Source organism: Arachis stenosperma, chromosome 7 (assembly GCF_014773155.1).
Source record: "Arachis stenosperma cultivar V10309 chromosome 7, arast.V10309.gnm1.PFL2, whole genome shotgun sequence".
In the NCBI taxonomy this organism is placed as follows: Eukaryota; Viridiplantae; Streptophyta; class Magnoliopsida; order Fabales; family Fabaceae; genus Arachis; species Arachis stenosperma.
The window spans coordinates 52786693-52793003 of NC_080383.1; the positions used below are offsets into that span (position 1 = coordinate 52786693).

General features: G+C 44.8%; 1 non-coding gene across 1 annotated transcript; it reads right to left on the reverse strand.

Moving 5' to 3' along the window:
* Window positions 1-924: 924 nt before the first annotated feature.
* LOC130942923 (small nucleolar RNA R71) lies at window positions 925-1032 on the reverse strand. Its single transcript, XR_009071468.1, has one exon. It is a non-coding gene; the product is annotated as a small nucleolar RNA R71 (small nucleolar RNA).
* Between the last annotated feature and the right edge of the window lie 5279 nt (window positions 1033-6311).

Genomic DNA, 6311 nt, shown 5'->3' on the forward strand with positions numbered 1-6311 from the left:
TCTTTTCAATCATATCTTCTAAACCACATCTTTTTCAAAATAGTTTTCAATCAAACCTTTTTAATTTCTAATTTTAAAATCTTTTTCAAAAAAAATCATTTGATTTCTTTCTCACTTTTATTTTCGAAAATCAATTAATGTTTTTTCAAAAATGTTTTCAAAATATTTTAATTAATTTTCGAAAATCTTCTTCCCTCCTTCTCACATCCTTCTATTTATGGAGTACCACTCCTTCTCAATGCACAATTCGAACCTTATCTAAGTAAAGTTCGAATTTTTCTTCTCCTTCTTCTTTCTATTTCTCTTTTCCTCTGACACCTCAAGGAATCTCTATACTGTGACATAGAGGATTCCACATCTTCTTGTTCTCTTCTCTTTCATATGAGCAGGAGCAGAGACAAAGGCATTCTTGTTGAAGCTGACCCTGAACCCGAAAGGACCTTGAAGAGAAAGCTAAGAGAAGCCAAAGCACAACTCTCTTTAGAGGACCTGACCGAATTCTTCAAAGAAGAAGAAGACATGGCAGCCGAAAATAACAACAATGCAAACAATGCAAGGAAGGTGCTGGGTGACTTTACTGCACCTACTCCTGATTTTTATGGGAGAAGCATCTCTATCCCTGCCATTGGAGCAAACAACTTTGAGCTTAAGCCTCAGTTAGTTTCTCTCATGCAACAGAATTGCAAGTTCCATGGACTTCCAATGGAAGATCCTCATCAGTTTTTAGCTGAATTCTTACAAATCTGTGACACAGTCAAGACTAATGGGGTTGACCCTGAGGTCTATAGACTGATGCTATTCCCTTTTGCTGTAAGAGACAGAGCTAGAATATGGTTGGACTCTCAACCTAAAGAAAGCCTGGACTCTTGGGAAAAGCTAGTCAATGCCTTCTTGGCAAAGTTCTTTCCACCACAAAGATGGAGTAAGCTTAGAGTGGAAGTCCAAACCTTCAGACAGAAGGATGGGGAATCCCTCTATGAAGCTTGGGAAAGATACAAACAATTAATCAGAAAATGTCCTTCTGACATGCTTTCTGAATGGAGCATCATAGGTATCTTCTATGATGGTCTCTCTGAACTGTCCAAGATGTCTTTGGATAGCTCTGCTGGAGGATCTCTTCATCTGAAGAAGACGCCTACAGAGGCTCAAGAGCTCATTGAGATGGTTGCAAATAACCAATTCATGTACACTTCTGAAAGGAATCCTGTGAACAATGGGACAAGTCAGAAGAAAGGAGTTCTTGAGATTGACACTCTGAACGCCATTTTGGCTCAGAATAAAATATTGACTCAACAAGTCAATTTGATTTCTCAAAGTCTGTCTGGAATGCAAAATGCACCGAGCAGTACTAAGGAGGCTTCATCTGAGGAAGAAGCTTATGATCCTGAGAACCCCTCAATGGAAGAGGTGAATTACCTAGGAGAACCCTATGGTAACACCTATAATTCTTCATGGAGAAATCACCCAAATCTCTCATGGAAGAATCAAGAGAGACCTCAACAAGGTTTCAATAATAATGGTGGAAGAAACAGGTTTAGCAATGGCAAACCTTTTCCATTATCTTCTCAGCAACAGACAGAGAATCCTAAGCAGAACCCCTCTGACTTAGCAACCATGGTCTCTGATCTAATTAAAACCACTCAAAGTTTCATGAATGAAACAAGGTCCTCCATTAGGAATTTGGAAGGACAAGTGGGACAGCTGAGCAAGAAAGTTACTGAACTCCCTCCAAGTACTCTCCCAAGCAACACAGAAGAAAATCCAAAAGGAGAATGCAAAGCCATCAATATGGCCGAATTTGGAGAGGAAAGGGAGGAAGTGAACGCCACTGAGGAAGACCTCAATGGGCGTGCACTAGCCTCCAATGAGTTCCCCAATGAGGAACAATGGGAATCTGAGGCTCAAAATGAGACCATAGAGATTCCATTGGACCTACTTCTGCCATTCATGAGCTCTGATGAGTATTCTTCCTCTGAAGAGGATGAGTATGTCACTGAAGAGCAAGTTGCTAAATACCTTGGAGCAATCATGAAGTTAAATGACAAGTTATTTGGAAATGAGACTTGGGAGAATGAACCTCCTTTGCTCACCAAAGAGCTAGATGACTTGTCTAGGCAGAAATTACCTCAAAAGAGACAAGATCCTGGGAAGTTTTCCATACCTTGTACCATAGGCACCATGACCTTCAAGAAGGCTCTGTGTGACTTAGGGTCAAGTGTAAACCTCATGCCTCTCTCAGTAATGGAGAAGCTAAGGATCTTTGAGGTACAAGCTGCAAAAATCTCACTAGAGATGGCAGACAACTCAAGAAAACAAGCTTATGGACTTGTAGAGAATGTTTTGGTGAAGGTTGAAGACCATTACATCCCTACTGATTTCATAGTCCTAGAGACTGGGAAGTGCATGGATGAAACCATCATCCTTGGCAGACCCTTCCTAGCCACAGCAAAGGCTGTGATTGATGTTGATAGAGGTGAACTGATAATTCAAGTGAATGGAGAATCCTTTGTGTTTAAGGCTCAAGGATATCCCTCTGTCACCATAGAGATGAAGCATGAAGAGCTTCTCTCAAATCAGAGTCAAGAAGAGCCCCCACATTCAAACTCTAAGTTTGGTGTTGCGAGGCCACAACCAAACTCTAAGTTTGGTGTTGAACCCCCACATTCAAACTCTAAGTTTGGTGTTGGGAGGTTCCAACATTACTCTGAGTATCTGTGAGGCTCCATGAGAGCCCTCTGTCAAGCTACTGACATTAAAGAAGCGCTTGTTGGGAGGCAACCCAATGATTATATTTTATATAGTTTCCTTTGTTATTTTATGTTTTTTTTGTAGGTTGATGATCATAAGAAGTCACAAAATCCATTGAAAAAGCAAAAACAAAATGAAAAACAGGAAGAAAAACAGCACACCCTGGAGGAAGATGTTGCTGGCGTTCAAATGCCAGTAAACCTAGCAGTTGGGCGTTTAACGCCCAGTCTGGCACCATTCTGGGTGTTTAACGCCAGAAAGGGGCACTAGACTGGCGTTAAACGCCAGAAAAGGGCTAAAACCTGGCGTTAAACGCCAGGAATGGGCATCAGCCCGGCGTTTAACGCCAGAAATGGGTCAAAACGTGATTTTTGATGCCATTTGGTGCAGGGATGACTTTTCCTTGACACCACAGGATCTGTGGACCCCACAGAATCCCCACCAACCCCACCATTACTCTCTCTTCTTCCCCCATTCACCAATCACCTCAATACCTCTTCCCCAAAACCCCTTCACCTATCAAATCCCATCTTTCTCTTCACCACTCACATCCATCCTTCATAAAACCCCACCAACCTCACCCTTCAAATTCAAACCACTTTCCCTCCCAAACCCACCCAATATGGCCGAACCCCATCTCCCCTCTCTCCTATAAATACCCTTCTTCACTCCTTCATTTTCACACAACCAAAACACCACTTCTCCCCCTCTTTGTCCGAATACACCACCATCTCCCTCTTCATCATTTCTTCTTCTTCTACTCTCTTCTTTCTTCTTTTGCTCGAGGACGAGCAAACATTTTAAGTTTGGTGTGGTAAAAGCGTTGCTTTTTCGTTTTTCCATAACCATTATGGCACCCAAGGCCGGAGAAACCTCTAGAAAGAGGAAAGGGAAGGCAAAAGCTTCCACATCCGAGTCATGGGAGATGGATAGATTCATCTCAAGGGTGCATCAAGACCACTTCTATGAAGTTGTGGCCTTGAAGAAGGTGATCCCCGAGGTCCCCTTTTCACTCAAAAAGGGTGAATATCCGGAGATCCGCCATGAGATCCAAAGAAGCGGTTGGGAAGTACTTACCAACCCCATTCAACAAGTTGGAATCTTGATGGTTCAAGAGTTCTATGCCAATGCATGGATCACCAAGAGCCATGACCAAAGTATGAACCCGGATCTAAAGAATTATCTTACTATGTGTTCACACCCTGACCGAGGTCCTCCAACCCGGCAAATTCGTAAAAGGTCCGACCTCGTCCTAAGGCTCATGCCTAAAGGTCGGACCTCGGACAATAAAGCAAGGAAAGCCCATCAAAAGGAACGCAGCCCAAAAGCTAAAGGCCGAAAAGGCCTAGAAAGGGCGGTTCCACGAAGATAAAGATAAGACTCCCAAAGATAAGATAAGATAAGAATATCTTATCCAGGGAAGATCACGGCCAACTACTATAAATACACTGGAGCACCCAGGTATGGCATTCATTCCAGATCTACACATATCTGCTTGGACCCATGCTAACTTAAGCATCGGAGTGTCATTGCAGGTACAACCCCCAACCATTCTGCATATCAAAGCTCGGGTCACTGAACCCCCCACCTCGGGCCTTTCCAGACGACCGAGCTACACGTTTCAGGTAAACCCTCGGAACATTGGCGCCGTTGCCGGGGACCTGGAAGTCACCCCCCTACCATGGCGGACGATCCTCTCTACAATGACCACGCTACATCTGAACAAGAGGACGAAATCGATACCGGAGAACGACCGGACAGCCCTCTATCACCACACACTCCAGGAGGAAACAAACAGAATCGCCCAAAAACATCACTCCCAAACAAGGATCCACAAAATTCCGAAAAAGAGAAGAGCTCGGAAATTCTAGAAGCAGTCCGAGCACAACAAGACCGGCTAAAACAACTCGAAGAGGAAATAAAAAAGCAGAAAGAAACTGAACAAGATCTGAAAAGGGAAGCTCGGAAGCGCAGAGAATTAGAAGAAAAACTGCGGAAAATAGAGGCCAACCTGAAGGACCGGACGGAACGCGGCACCACCACCGAGGGCAACCACGATCCCTTCACACAAGAGATCATGAAGGAGAAGGTACCGCGAAACTTCAAACCACCCGATATGGACCTCTACGACGGCACCACCGATCCAAGTCATCACCTCAGCAACTTCAGAAGCAGAATGTACCTAGTCGACGCCTCCGACGCAATTCGGTGCAAAGCCTTCCCCACCACTCTCACCAAGTCAGCCATGAAGTGGTTCGACAACCTGCCACCAAGATCAATCACCAGCTTCGAAGACCTAACCAAAAAATTCCTAACAAGATTCTCTATTCAAAAGGACAAGACAAAACATGCCCCCAGTCTACTCGGGATCAAACAAGGTAACCAAGAAACTCTCCGAGAATACATGGAGCGATTCAACAAAGCCTGCCTGGACATACAACACTTGCCCACTGAAGCAGCCATCATGGGACTAGCAAACGGCCTAAAAGAGGGACCGTTTAGCCAATCCCTATCCAAACGATACCCGACCTCCCTATACGAGGTGCAGGAGCGGGCAGAAAAATATATCAACATGGAGGAAACCTCCCAGCTAAGAGACTCTTCTAGGAAAGAATCAACCTACCCATTCCGAGATCGGGATCGGGAACAGAAGAAAAAAGAAGAACCCAACTCGGACAAGCCACGGAAGTACCACAACTACACCCCCCTCCGAGTCTCGCTGGTAGACGTCTACAGAGAAGTATGCCACACCGAAAAGATCCCACCGCCCCGACCGCTAAAACACAAGAAAGCGGGGAGAGATCGGTCCGAATACTGTGAGTATCACAAGCTCTACGGTCATTCTACTAACGACTGCTATGACCTAAAAAATGTTATAGAAAAGCTAGCCAGAGAAGGAAAACTCGACAGATACATAGCAGAGAAAGGAGAAGAGACCAGGAAGAGAAGGCGGGGAGACAACGAAGATCGGGCCGAACAAACCCCGCGAACCCCTGAAAGACATATTCACATGATAAACGGAGGTTTTGCAGGCGGAGGAACATCCAAATCCTCGCGAAAAAGACACCTCAAAGAAGTCTATCACGTCCGAGAAGACAGTCCCCTGCCCGAATTACCTACTATCTCATTTACCCGAGAAGATGCTCAAGGGATAATTCCCGAACACGACGATCCAATGGTAATCACCATTATCCTAGCAAACGCCAACTTACATCGAACCCTAATTGACCAGGGAATCTCAGCAGATATCCTGTTCAAAACGGCCTTCGACAAACTCGGACTTGAAGAAAAAGAACTAAAGGCCTATCCCACCGACCTATTTGGACTAGGGGATACTCCGATCCATCCCTTAGGATACATCTCGCTACACACTACCTTTGGAAGAGGCGAGCAATCTAAAACGTTAAGCATCGACTACATTATAGTCGACGTCACTTCAGCATACAATGCCCTCATTGGGCGACCAACCCTAAACAGACTGGCAGCTATAGTCTCGACCCCACACCTCTGTATGAAGTTCCCTACCGCAAAGGGAATCGCGACCCTAAAAGGCGACCAAAAAC